At 47.1% G+C, this 14,481-nt stretch overlaps 1 protein-coding gene across 5 annotated transcripts in view; it reads left to right on the plus strand.

Moving 5' to 3' along the window:
* Positions 1–2,124: 2,124 nt before the first annotated feature.
* PAM (peptidylglycine alpha-amidating monooxygenase) overlaps positions 2,125–14,481 on the plus strand; it is a 1,271,905-nt gene continuing 1,259,548 nt past the window's right edge. For 2 of the 5 annotated variants that reach the window (XM_086960971.1, XM_086960972.1), the window contains exon 1: positions 2,165–2,334. The gene's annotated coding sequence lies outside the window, so the exon portion shown is untranslated. Of the gene's footprint in view, positions 2,335–14,481 lie in introns of all 5 variants that reach the window. The other 3 variants (XM_086960973.1, XM_086960975.1, XM_086960974.1) reach the window with 3 other exon arrangements.

The raw sequence follows: 14,481 nt of genomic DNA on the forward strand, positions 1-14,481 counted from the left end.
CGCCCATACCTGCTGAGGCAACACTTGCATATTGGTCCTGATGAAAGCCCTGTAAACTCACACACATAAAGGGCAGAAACATGTTGACCTTCCCCTAACAGGGAGACACCAGTATATTTTATTTGGTTAGTTTTCCCTGCACATAATTAATTTAATTTTAATATGTCTGGTTGACCAGTGAATAAATGATTTTTTGGGACAACTTCAGACATTTTTAACCACACTTAACTTTTTTTCACTCTTCACTCTCACTAAACCTGCTCCGCAGTCTCCTGGCGTCGCAGCACACTGGGGAGGTATTCGATCTCTCCCAGTGGACCCGATGATGAAGCATGTCACCACTAGGGTGAGTGAGGGTTTCCTGAAAAAATCATGCATTTTTTCTTGAAAGCTGGTCCAGTCCTCTGACCACTTACATCTGGCCTCATACGTTACGTGCTATATTCACTTCTTAAAACGCCACACTGACGGACACTCTTCCTTTGTTTATGTACTTACTGATTGGGGTCTAAGAGTGCCCTTGAACCCTTCCTCTCCCTTTGTTGGCTGCACTAGTTTATCCATACGTGTGCCCGTGCGGGCGTGCCTACGCCGAACCTTTAAGTCTGAAGACTAATGCTGATTTTGAGAAGCCCCGTAATGATTACACCCCGCCCCGCCCCTCAGGAACACTCTAACTATTAGGCAGCCCCTGGAAGGCTGAGCTGCCAAGCACTCACCAACACTTCCTCTAATGAGCACGTTTACCCACCCCAGCCCTGCTGAGCACATACTGTGGGCGAGCAACACCCCCCACCACCACATTAGTCATTTTTGACCCGTTATTAATTTGTTGGCTTCGGAGTTTTTATAGCGCCAGCTACACAAAAACCCTAAAACCCTCTGCTCTCAGTGTAGGTATATGTATGTGGTCACCTCTTATTTAACTTGTTTTTCTCTTCTACGCCCCCTCTTTTCTTCCCCGGGTGCATGCATGTGTAGCTCCTTGCAGCTCCTTACTCTGAGGTCAGAGGAGGCTGCTCACTCTCTACTACTCTCTATTCTGTACTACTCTCTCTCTCTACTGCTCCCTCTCTACTATTATCTACTACTCACTCATTACTATTCTCTACTACTCTCTATTACTCACTCTCTACTACTCTCTACTCACTACTACTCTCTCTTTACTACTCTCTACTACTCACTCTCTCCTACTCTCTCTCTACTACTCTCTACTATGTACTAATCATGCTCTACTTCTCTCTACTACTCTATTATTTACTCTCTACTACGCTCTACTATTCACTCTCTTCTACTCTCTACTACTCTCTCTTTAATACTCTCTACTACTCACTCTCTACTACTCTCTCCTACTCGCTCTACTACTCCCGACTCTGTACTACTCACACTCTACTTCTCTCTACTACTCACTCTCCGGTGCTGGTTATTGTTAGCAGTTCAAGCAGCGATGCACCTTTTGGGTAACACAAGTAATAATAACTTTCTATAGAGTTTTGAGATTTAAAGGTGCTGGCACCACACTGCCTCACTGCCCCCACAGTGCACAATACCTCCTTACTGCCCCCTCAACGTACAATACCTCCTCACTGCCCCCCTCAGCGCATAAAACTTCCTCACTGCCCCTCTCAGCGCAAATGCCTCCTTACTGTCCCTCTCAGTGCACAATACATTCTCGCATTTGCAACATTAAGCTATTGGTATTGTAAATAACAATGCGATTTATTTATCGGTTTTCAAAACCAACACATAAATAAAAATGTCATTTACAATGCCAATAGCTCTAACTTTTGCAAAGGCGAGAACGTTGCATTGTAAATGCTTGTTTAAACGCATGATGCGCTTCGGCGCCTCGTCAGGAGTATAAATCGCGATAGAAATACCTATAAGTTAAGACAATCAATCGCGTGGTACTTGATTTCAGGAGGCTCCACTCTTTATGTGCTGTTGAGTTCCTGTTTGGCTTCTCATTTCTGGCTGTCAGGTTCTTGTTTGAGTTTGCGGGATACCTGTTCAGCTGGATAGGTGGTCTGGCCGCATACTTCTATGGGTGCTGGCCGGGAGGAGGCGGGTGGAAAGGGGCAGAGGGAGGGCGGAGTGAGAGGCGGGCATGCTTGCCGGGGCACTGTGGGCGGGGACTTCTGACGGCCTCAGGCTCCTCCTCCCCTCGGACGGGAAGCGGCCACTGAGGTCTGTGTGTGAGACGGGGACACCCTCGTCTACGCCACCCTGGACTGTAATTCGGGATCCCCTGCCCCCAGTGCCGCCCTGCGGTGGCGTCTTCCTGGATCCACCCAGTCTGTCCCCTGGGGTCCGACAGACAACTTCCTCTAACAAGTAAGCACAGCGCCCGCCTCTGAACCGAGCTCTGACTGCCGACATTACAGGGAACGCCTGTCCCATCGACCCGGCCGTGCCCCAAACCTGCTGTGACCCCTTCACCCGCTACCTGTCCCTGCCGCGACACCTGACCTCCCTCTGATGATCAGTCAGTGCCATGAAGCCCCTGGCCGTCCTCCGCGGCGCTGTCTCTGCTGGCACCCTCTGCTCATCTTGAACCGACACTTTAGGGACTTTTGCCCACATGTCTCGTTCTTGTTTTAACACCAATACCCTTCCTGCATGGACCCTCTGTTAATGTCACCTGCACGAGCAGTGAGTGCCCCGGCCCCATCACTCTCCACGGACCCTGCACTGACTTTAGGGGTCCGTGACAGTCATGCCCCCGCTGTCACCCCCTGATCATTCTCCACGGCCCTATAACAGCCGTTGAACATATCGCTGCAGTGACTCCTGCGCATCTGCCACTGACCGGTAACTGTGGCCTGTCCCCAGCCTCCATCACCTGTCCCTACTGGGTCCCCCACAACCCACCTTACCCTTTGGATACGTCACTTTGGTTCTTGATCATGCTTGTTTGACCTATCCCTACAGTGTCCTATTGGCCACCACCTGTAACCACCGCATCTGCGGCCCATCACTCCTCACTGTGGCAGCTGTGGCCCCTTGCTAGTCTTCACTGTAGTCACTGTCGTCCCTGATACTTTGCTGTCACAGCTTTGGTCCCTCACAAGTGGTCAATGTCGCAGCTGTCGTCCCTCACGAGTGGTCACTGTCGCAGCTGTCGTCCCTCACGAGTGGTCACTGTCGCAGCTGTCGTCCCTCACGAGTGGTCACTGTCGCAGCTGTGGTCCCTCACGAGTGGTCACTGTCGCAGCTGTCGTCCCTCACGAGTGGTCACTGTCGCAGCTGTCGTCCCTCTCGAGTGGTCACTGTCGCAGCTGTCGTCCCTCACGAGTGGTCACTGTCGCAGCTGTGGTCCCTCACGAGTGGTCACTGTCGCAGCTGTGGTCCCTCACGAGTGGTCACTGTCGCAGCTGTGGCTCATTGGGATTCGTCTCTGCCGCTGCATTGATCCAAGTCTAACCTGTGTCTCTCGCCATACACTGACCTCTCCCTGTTGTGACTCAACGCTGAGTGACCTCTCCCTGCTGTGACCCTCACCATAAGCCTGACCTCGCCCTGCAGTGACCCTCACCATAGACTGACCTCTCACTGCAGTGACCCTCACCATAGACTGACCTCTCACTGCAGTGACCCTCACCATAGACTGACCTCTCACTGCAGTGCACCTCACCGTAGACTGACCTCTCACTGCAGTGACCCTCACCATAGACTGACCTCTCACTGCAGTACACCTCACCGTAGACTGACCTCTCACTGCAGTGACCCTCACCATAGACTGACCTCTCACTGCAGTGCACCTCACCGTAGACTGACCTCTCACTGGAGTGACCCTCACCACAGCACTGCCCGTTCCTGCTGTTCCCCTTTGCCTTGCCATACCGCACCGACACGTCTTGCACACGTATTTCCTTCCGGCAGCGAGCCCCCCTCTCCTCCGAGGGAGCCGCCCTGCACTTGTTCACCTCTCTAGTGTGCGCGTTTAGTGTTGATTTGCACCGCACAGTGCCCGCCACGCGCAGTCGTACCCGTTAACTGCGCCATACATGCAGTGGCGTGTTGTCTCCTCCTTCGAGGTTCCCAGGCTGGTGTTCTACCGGCACAGCCTGTGCTGCCCGTCCCGCGGAGCTCACCTGTATGCACTGTCTAGTCGGCCACTTCTAACGGTATCGGAACAGCGGCGAGTTCAAACTAAGCGGGGCTACTGACTCATTGTCCCACGTGTTCGGTGACCCCTCTAAACCGATTCACACGTCCCCCTTACTCTCTTTTGACACCCTTGGATTTCGGGCTGTAAAGAATACATGTATGTTTTTAAAACACACTGGCGACAGAAGAGTTGAGATGTCAAAGTAATTACAGAGTTTTTTCCCCTAGGGCATGAACAGTCTTTACTGAAATATTCCGAATTAGCTATGATTGCCCGTCCGAGCGGGCCCGATCTGTTGCTTTGTTTTATGGGGGCATCCGGGTATTAGGCGATTTTTGTTACAAGTCCAAGCTGCACCATTGTATGACAAATACCTCTCATCGCCGAAGGGATTTACTTCTTGAGTAAGGAACTGTTCCTTTATCCGCGCGGCTAATTCCAAAGTGTTTTAGTGCCCCTGGTTCTGCAGAGCTCGGGGCTCTCATTTGGTTCTGCCGAGTTTGGCGCTCTCCTTTTCTTTCGAGTTTGGGGCTCCTTTGGCTCTGCAGAGTTTGGAACTCACCTATAGTTCTTCAGTGGAAGATTTCAGAGTGAAGGAAAGTTACTTATCCTAAGATACTTCACCCAAGAAAGATGATTTTGTGACATTCAGTACTTTATGACTATGATTAGAGTTTAGTCGTTGTTATTTTCACTGATAAAACATGTTGGCATTGAACACTGTATTTTGTTTGTGCTTACGCCATTCAATGTGTGTGTTTGTGTGTGGGGGGGGGGGGGGGGGGGGGGGTCGAATACGCCAGAGGGCTTCAGAGAGATGTGTTGTGTTTACTGATTTTTTTGACAGCTGCAACAGAAAGAAGGGTCCCTTCCATGTGTCTCACACTAAACCTTCTGAAACCATGACTAGTTCTGGCTTATAACGCATTCTTCTCGCATATTGTTCACAGGGAAGAAGAGGGTACGTGCAGAATAGACTTTGTTTCCACATAGGCGGATACACATTACTCGTTGTAGCCCCTAAGAGGCACAGCGGACCTTAGCACTCTGGAGGTGACTGGGCCGATCTTACTTTTTTAATATAAATAATTGGTGCTCTCTTCTTTTCTCTCCTTGGAGGTGGACATATTTACATTTTTAGGTTTGACCTATATGGTGCTTTTGGGGGGGGGGGGGGGTTTGGGTCAGCTTCATTTATCCATTTGCTTAATTTGCCTGGGAACCTTCAGTCAGTGTCTCGTGACATTGTCAATCACATCTTAGGTCAGCCAACAAGAGAACTTTGGTATACCATTTTTTATTGGCAGTTTAGGTGTGATCTTCCAATGCCGAGAAATGCATGGACTTATTTTTAAGTCTGCAAGTAGCCTGGTAGCACCGAGAAACAAGGGCTGACACAAACATCTGAAAAAGGGCTGCTACAGAAAACAGCATTTTTTTCTGTAGCATTCATTTATCCGGTGCTTTTTTCGGAGCTCACCTCCCAGTGTATAAACAAACGTTTGGCAAATCCAGTATCCTACCGTGCAAACATCGAACCAACTGGCTGTGTATGTGCTTGAGAACTAGCAGTTAAGTGAACGTTTGCTGCCAGCCAAGACCAATACATAAAAATAAAAAGAATGAAGTAGGAGCAGCTTTAATTTTAGGGCTCTACTCTTGAGCACCGACACTATTGCATCCTAAGTGAAGTGCAGGGCACACAGGTGGTGCCGCATGTATCTATGCATAAGAAGCTGTTGCTATGCCTATCAGGCTGTACTTTCCCATACGACTGACTGCAATGCCATACGTTGGCCACACCTGCCTGATGATGCTGCACTTGGCAGTATAGTAATAGTAATAATGTGAGTTTTATATAGAAACTGGCACTGCAGGTTAACAGTGCTGTAGTTATTCAGACACATGTTCTATTTGCCCAGCACAGCATCATCAGACATCTGAAAGACGGTGATTGCATCCTGCAGATTACAGCAGCAGGTGTTTAATGTCTGAAGTACTTTACATGCATAAATTACCCGGTTATAGAGTTAGATGGGGCAGCCAGACCCACGATGATGTGTGGCTGGGCCAGCCGTATGACTGCACCTGTGCAATGCTGGTTACACGGTGTCAAAGGCGGATGCATTCAACAGATGGTGTCAGCAGCAGAGCAGGTAACTGTTTGCCTGCCCAGGAAAGCCGCCTGGGTGACTGTCAGGGGCTGAGACGTTTGGAAGCACTGTTCTAGTGGTTTCCATCCCCGGGGCATTGCTCTGATGGCTTCTCTTTCTTGATAGAATTAATGAATGTTAGACCGTGGACGCTGTTCTGATGCTCTCAGGCCTCAAGCCAGTGTGTTGATGCCTGTCGGCTACAGGAAGGCGCATTTGGCGCTACATCATCTTTGTGTGTGTGTCTAAGTGCAGCAGGTAGAGTCCTCCGTGGCTCCGTGCTGGCTGTTCCACTGGTGTGGCCTGCCCTCTGTTTCCGCCTATAGGGGACCTGGCCTGGCAGGTTGGGATGCACTTGCACTGTGGCTTTTGGAGCAGAAACAAGTCGATTTCTCTGTGGCAGGCCCCTCTCTGGAGTGGCATAGCGGGCAAACAAAATGATGGATGGGAAAATAGCCGTGTGTGATTTTTAGTGGCTGATACCTTCATATAGCATTCCACCCATCTCCCTTGCGTTTCCATATCACCTCCACGCCTTTTCATATGAGGCCTAAGCTGAGGGTACAAAGGTGTACTTCGACATGTAAGCCAGTACTAAAGTGCCTGCTGATACTAACAGGGAACATGAGGTTACAAGTGCGATATGGCGAAGTGCTGGGGTAAGTGAGGCAGTCCATTGGCTTGTGAAGGTGTGCCTGGCCACAGCAGCCCCATCTATACAGAATACCCAATACCTCGGCATTAGAGGATAGGCCTTGGCTTTTGATGGCTGTAAACTGGTGAGTGAGGCTATCCGTGTGTTGTGAAAGGAGTCATTGGTCGTGTGACGTTACATCTCCATGCAGATCTATTTGGATCGCTTTGCGTTAACTTATTTGGAAGGGTCCCCCTGATCTGCACGTTTGAGAAGGAAGGTGTGGTTTTCTGTCTCTGCAGTGGTAGGAAAGCAAACAGTAAACCCAACGTACTATTATGTTACCCCGCAGCTCTTCAGTTATTTTTTGTTTTCGGAAAGGAAGCGAATGCGTGTAACAAAATTGCACTTTCCCCCCTTGTTACAGTTTCATAAGGGAAAAACAGGCAAGCACCACTGAGAGCCTTGTTATTTTTGGATACTTCATATCCGCCCCTCATTTGGTCAGGCAGTCCTAATTCTCAAAGATGTCATTTGCACATGTATGTATACTTTATTTAAATGCTTCATTTCTGATCTCCCTTTAAAACATATTTTATAACCTATCCTTTCAGGTTGAGAACTGAAAATTAATACTTACCCTCTTTCTGTTTCTCGCTAATGTTGTGAGATGTATTTTATTTCTGTTAGGAGGGGGAAAAGCAGCACATTAAATTAAATATCTGGAGCAGGATTGTTCCAAAGAGTAGTTTACGAGCTACAGGTAGCTCTCCAGCTGCCTGCAAGTATCTCTACTATGTGCATCCCAGCCTGTTGAATTGGAAGCTTTTGCATATATGTATACCAACATTGAAAAGTTAATATTCAAGATGAAAATGTGTGTATTTTCAGGACTCATAGGTGATGTTTGAGGAAAAAGGTTGACTTTGTAAATGTATATATTTGAAGCTGATGTTTGAGTTATAAATCATGCAGCATGAGGGAGAGTTATAACTGATATTTTTACCTTGGTACCAGGGCATTACAGCCATAGTTGTTATATTTTTACCCATCCGCAGGCATCCTAAACTGAGTTAACATTACTAGTGGCTACCTGGTAGGAGGCAGTAAAGTAATCTCGCATGAAGCGGTCACTATGTCACAGGAATATTGGCCTCGTAAGCTGTTCTTTTATTTAATGTGAAGAAATCCATGTATAGACATATTTTTAGAACTTTTTCAGTGGGAGGACATTCTCCCCACGTCTCCTAAAAATAGATTCGTGCTCTTGGTACAATTTCTGGTCATAATTGGGCTGTCATTGCATCTTTTTCACACTAAAGACGGGCATGGAATTCGGGAGGAAAACGTTTTTGAGGACTTTTGTGAACAGCCACAAAGCAAGGGCTTTGACACTGCTCCCAGACGGTGCCCCTGTGACCATCACCCGGGACAAAACATGCTCCCAACTCTTAACTAAATATACGACTGTCGGTATTCTGCTCATCTGTTGGAGTTTCCAAAGTTGTGAGTTCTACAGACGCCCCTTAAATATTCATAAATCATGAGTCAATAAACTGTGAACTGTCCTCTGCAGGTACATATTACACATATGGGCTTGACTTAGTTGCGTAAACAGTTGTCATGGCCAGTTTTCCTGACTAGGCATGCACGAAATGCATACGGTTCCATTGGTTATGTTTTAACAGTATATTTTTCACTTGCATGTTCGTTGGCACAGACCACTGGATTTGTATCAAATTTGGTATTTTCGATTTTTTTTTTGATGGTTTAGGTTTGTTTATTGTACAGTTAATAAAAACTCACAATATAAAAACTTACATAAGAAAAGCCTTATTTACAATTACAATAAAAAAAAGGCGGGTGGTCACACTCTTTAAGGTCATGAAAGTCTCGATTTCTTTTTGGTGAGGGCCATTAAAAGTTAAAGGGACAAAGTGCTCCGGGTGGGCTAGCATTGCATTGGCTTGGCAGATGCTTTGGGTGAGCCAGGTGGCCATTTCGTGAGTCTTCTAGCCACTGTGTCAAAGAATTTTGTTAGCCTGCAATTTAACTGAGTCCCTTCAGGATTAAAACACAGCATCACAGCCTGCCTACAACTTCTTAGGCCCTTTTGGTTCCATAAGACCCGAAATAGGGAGCGCCTTATGTCCATGAGGTTTGTACAAATACAAATAATGTGTATTAGAACCTCTTTACCTGATGAGCACAGTCGGCAGCGATTTTTCGGTTTGATGCAGCCGGATTGTTTTTCTCAAAACTGAAAACAATATCTGCTTGTTTTCCCCCTTCTGCTTTGCTGGAACTGTAAAGTGGTTACTAACACATGCAAAGGTATTCAGTGGGTGTCACCATTCAACATTAAAGCCATGAAAAATGAATGAACTATCACCAGAAGCTAATTTTAAACCTGACTCACAGCTGTTGTTTCTCTCTGCACATTCTGTGCTTGTTTTTAATAGTATAAGCAGTTTCCACAGGGTGCATTATGGTGATGGGGAGGCAAGAGCTCCAACTCCTGCCAGGCGCTGGCAGGGGTGCGCAGGTGATATCATCCCCTTTCCCACCATTTAAACAAGCTTTGGCAAAGCCAATAGCTCTTGCCCACGAAACCTATTTGCTTTGCCATTGCTTGTTTGTTCCCTTAGTTCTTAACTTGTGCTCTGAGGACCCCTGGGGGTTCGGAAAGCCTACTCAGGGGTCCATCACTACTTAGGAAATTCTCTTTTATTAACAGATTAATAAACTGTAATTAAATGAAGCACATGTAAAAGGGAACATTTAAAAACGTTCTGTAAATGTGAAGAAGTTTGAAATTGGAGGTTAAAATAAGTTGGATTCCTTAGATTGATTCGTGGAATAGTGCAAGTGTATCAGACAGTATATGGTATGGGCCATGATTTGCCTTAATTGAATTTAGAAAACTCCAACGTTCCCCAAAAATTAAAATTGTGATTTGTTTTTCTAGTTGTTTGAGAATGAATTAAAATATGTAATGGATTGTGTATTGGTTTGAGGTTAAAATCACAGAAATTGCTTAAGCCCGGGTCGTCGGCTTCTAGTAATGACTTTGCGAGGGTCTTAAGGTTCCAATAATCATTCAGCAGGGGTCTCCGGATTCCAGTAAGTCAAAAGGTTACGAGCCTCTACCCTAGATGTTTTCAGTGGCTGTACACCTTTGTTTAAAGTAGCTATACAAAATATAGCATCCTTACCTGCATGCTGGACTGGAACATTGAGGGTTAAAACATGCACCCCCAATCAACAGACATATAATCAATCAATCAATCAAAGTATTTGTAAAGCGCGCTACTTACCCGTGAGGGTCTCAAGGCCCTGAGGGGAGGGGGCGCCGCTACTGCTCGAAGAGCCAGGTCTTGAGGAGTCTTTTGAAGGCGAGTAGGTCTTCGGTCTGCCGTAGGTGGGTAGGGAGAGTGTTCCAGGTCTTGGCGGCGAGGTAGGAGAAGCATCTGCCACCGGAGGTTGTTCGTTGGATGCGGGTGATGAGGGCGAGGCTGGCAGAGCGGAGCTGGCGGGTGTGGGTGTAGAAGCTGAGTCTGCTGTTCAGGTAGGCTGGTCTTGTGTTGCGGAGTGCTTTGGGTGCGTGGCTGAGGAGCTTGAAGGTGATCCACTTGTCGACGGGGAGCCAGTGTAGGTCTCTCAGGTGGGGGGTGATGTGGCTGCGGCGGGGAACGTTGAAGATCAGTCGGGCGGAGGCGTTTTGGATGTGTTGTAGTCGTCGTAGGTGTTTGGCTGGGATTCCTGCGTAGAGTGCGTTGCCATAGTCCAGTCTGCTGCTGACGAGGGCCTGTATCACCGTTCTTCTTGTTTCGGTCGGGATCCAATTGTAGATCCTGCGGAGCATGCAGAGGGTATTGTAGCAGGAGCAGGAGACGGCGTTGACCTGTTTACACATGGAGGGGGAGGAGTCGAGGATGAATCCTAGGTTGCGTGCATGGTCGGTGGGTGCCAGTGCTGTTCCCAGTGTGGTTGGCCACCAGGAGCCGTCCCAGGCTGAGGGGGTGGGTCCTAGGATGAGTACATCCGTCTTGTCCGAGTTCAGCTTCAGACGGCTGTTCTTCATCCAGTCGGCGACTGCCTTCATTCCCTCATGGAGGTTGCTTTTGGCGGTGTGCAGGTCCTTGGTGAGGGAGAGGATGAGCTGGGTGTCGTCGGCATAGGAGATAATGTTAAGGTCATGTTGGCGGGCCACTTGTGCGAGGGGGGCAATGTAGACGTTGAACAGTGTCGGGCTGAGCCCTGGGGGATGCCACAGATGATGTCGGTGGCCTCGGATCGGAAGGGCGGGAGGCGAACGCTCTGGGTTCTGCCGGAGAGGAAGGATGTGGTCCAGTCAAGGGCCTTCTCTTGGATTCCGGCTTCTAGGAGGCGTGTCCTTAGAGTGCGATGGCAGACCGTGTCAAAGGCGGCTGACAGGTCCAGGAGGATGAGGGCTGATGTTTCGCTGTTGTATAGTTGGCGCCTGATGTCATCTGGGGCGGCAATGAGGGCTGTCTCAGTGCTGTGGTTTCGTCTGAACCTGGACTGAGATGGGTCCAAGATGTTGTTGTGTTCCAGGTGGCGGGCCAGTTGTATGTTGACAATTTTCTCGATGACCTTCGCCGGGAACAGGAGCGGAGAGATGGGCCAGAAGTTCTTGATGTCCTTGGGGTCCGCCTTGGGCTTCTTGAGGAGGGTGTTGATTTCGGCGTGTTTCCAGCTTTCTGGTAATATCGCTGTTTTGAAGGAGATGTTGATGACCTTCCGTAGTTGGGGTGCGATGGCAGCATCTGCTTTGTTGAATATGTGGTGTGGGCACGGGTCTGACAGAGATCCTGAGTGGTCGGAGTTCGTCGTCGTTGACATTGGACCAGGAGGTCAGGCGGTTGGCGCTGGTGGTGTTAACAGGGGAGGTGGGATCTGGCGTAGTCGGGCGCTCATGGTGTTGAAGCTGTCATGGATGTCAGCGATCTTGCGGTGGAAGACGATGGCTAGTAAGTTGCACAGTTCTTGTGAGGGCAGTATGTCATTGGCGTTGGCGCTGGGGTTGGAGAGTTCAAGTCAAGTCAAAAATATGTTTATTTAGACCATTTGATCTATAAACCACAGTTCCACCTTTATCATTTAAAATCACATAACACAAATTCATATTCTTAACAGTAAAATTTATCCTAAAAACAACCTTTATACAATTTAAAACCAAATTTCATTTGGATTATAGGACTATTGGCTATTTTGGGTCTCCAGACAGATCAGGAACTTATATACCCCCTGCATATATTTCCCGATAGCTATCGAAATGTCAAGATTTTCCATGTCAACTAAAAGCTCCCGTGCTTTAGTGCGATCCTCAACCTCATATTTTAAAAATATCGGGCGGAGAAACTGTTTACGTAAATTTAAAAACATGTAACAATCCAGCAAGATGTGCAAAATATCACATTTCATTCCTAGTTTACACACACATTTACCATCAGGATGCATTAGGGCAGTTTTTATTGCACTATTTGTAAATATCGGATTAATACCTATTCGTAATTTAAAGACTTCTGTTCTTATCCAACGGTTTGGTAGTAAGTCTATATATGGAAAGTTAGAGTCTTTCTCCCATCCTGAGCTCATAAACTTTACAGAGTCTTTCTCTTTCAGATACATTTGGTCTGTCGCCCTAGAAATTTCTTTACCATGCACTTTAAGAACATTCTTTATAACATTAATTTGGAGTGTCATAGGGTCGATGTTCACATTCAAGTAATCACAAATGGCCAGGAGTTTCCTTCTTGTTGCCTTCGCCCACTTTAACTCACTGGTATGAATTTCTTTCATACACCATTGTGATACCTTAGTGACTTCCCCCTGACCCAAACGGTTCCAGAATGTGAGGAGACTCATCTGCACCTGAACATTCCATGCGGTTAGGCCCAATTCTACTCTAACTGCCTGGATCATTGCCGACCCAGGGAGGGACAGCAAGGCTTTTAAACATTTTCCCTCCTCTTTATCCCAGGTGCTTTTCCCATCGAAGCAGAGAACTTCAGCCCCATATTGGAATTGTGGCGGAACCATAGCTTTGAAGGCAGTCAAGAGAGGTTTATGTGACATATCGCCATAGCTATGGTTGAATCTTTTCAACCCGCATACCGCTAAATGCGCTTTTAGTTTCTGCGCTTCCAAATGGGAATCCCACTTCAGAGACCTTGTGAACCAAATCCCGAGGTATTTATATTCACTTACAGTTTCTAGCTTGGTTTGGCCCAAGTACCAGCTAAACTTCGTGCTCTTCTTCCCAAAACATAGAATTTTTGTCTTATCCATGTTTACTGTAAGTCGCTTTGCGATAGAATATTCATTGAATACATTTAACTTCCTCTGAAGCCCCACCTCTGTTTGATCCATTATTACAAGGTCATCTGCGTACAACAGACAGGACAGATGCTTACCATTTATTTTAGGGCTCGCTCCTCTGGCAGTACCCAGGAGAAGGGGCAAGTCTGCTAAAAATATGGCAAAAAGTAACGGGGCCAGAACACAGCCTTGCCTCAACCCATTATTTATCGGTATTTCCATTGTAAGGCCGCCAGAGGTATCTTTAATCACCCGTGCCCAGTTATGGCTATGCAATTCTTGGATAATTAACAAAAGATCCGCCGGAACATCATACTTTCTCAATGTCTCCCACAAACAGTCCCTATCCACCAAGTCAAAGGCTGCTCGAAAGTCCACGAAGCAACAAAACAATTTGCCCTGCTGCTCCATGGACTTCCTGGCTACAGCCCAAAGTGCGAAGCAGTGATCAATAGTGGAGTGCCCCTCCTTGAAGCCACCTTGCTCTATTGGAACTATTGACTGCCGCTCCACCCATTCTTTCAATTTTCCCAGGACTATTTTAGAGAATACCTTTTCCCCGATGTCTAATAGGTTAATTAACCTATAGTTCTTAGGGTCTTTCTTTTCTCCTTTTTTATGCAAGGGTCTAATTATGGCACCTCTCCAGGATTTAGGGAAATGACCCAAAGCCAGGATTGCCACAAACATGTGGGATAAAAATCCAGCCCACCAATCTATCTGGGTTTTAATTAGGATGGCGGGAAGATTATCTGGACCTGCTGCACGTGATAAGTTTAATTTTTTAATAGTTTCTCTCACTTTCTCTATAGAGAAGTCTGGTATTAAACCTTCTACATCCCTTATCCGAGTTGATCTATTCTTCTCGCTTTCCGGGGACTTTTTAGCATTATAAAGGTTACTTAAATAGTCTACCCATGCTGCCTCCTCCACAACGCAGCTCATAGTACCCGGTACCCTTCCTGCAGCATCCTGTATCAACCTCCAGAATCCTTTTATATTTTTATTTTCAATTGTTTCTAAAAGGTTTGCCCAGCATTCTTCTTTAAAAATCCCTTTCTGCTTCTTTACTAGGGATTTATACTCCTTCTTCAACCCAAGCAAGAGCTCCACATTCCCAAGGTCATAGCTGATCCTCTGGCGTCGCTCTAATTTTCGTATCACACTTTTTTTAGTCTGACATTCCTGATTAAACCACTTGGACTTTCCTTTCTTGGGTTGTGCAATTGCCTTGACTT

This window comes from Lissotriton vulgaris, chromosome 3_1 (genome assembly GCF_964263255.1).
Source record: "Lissotriton vulgaris chromosome 3_1, aLisVul1.2, whole genome shotgun sequence".
In the NCBI taxonomy this organism is placed as follows: Eukaryota; Metazoa; Chordata; class Amphibia; order Caudata; family Salamandridae; genus Lissotriton; species Lissotriton vulgaris.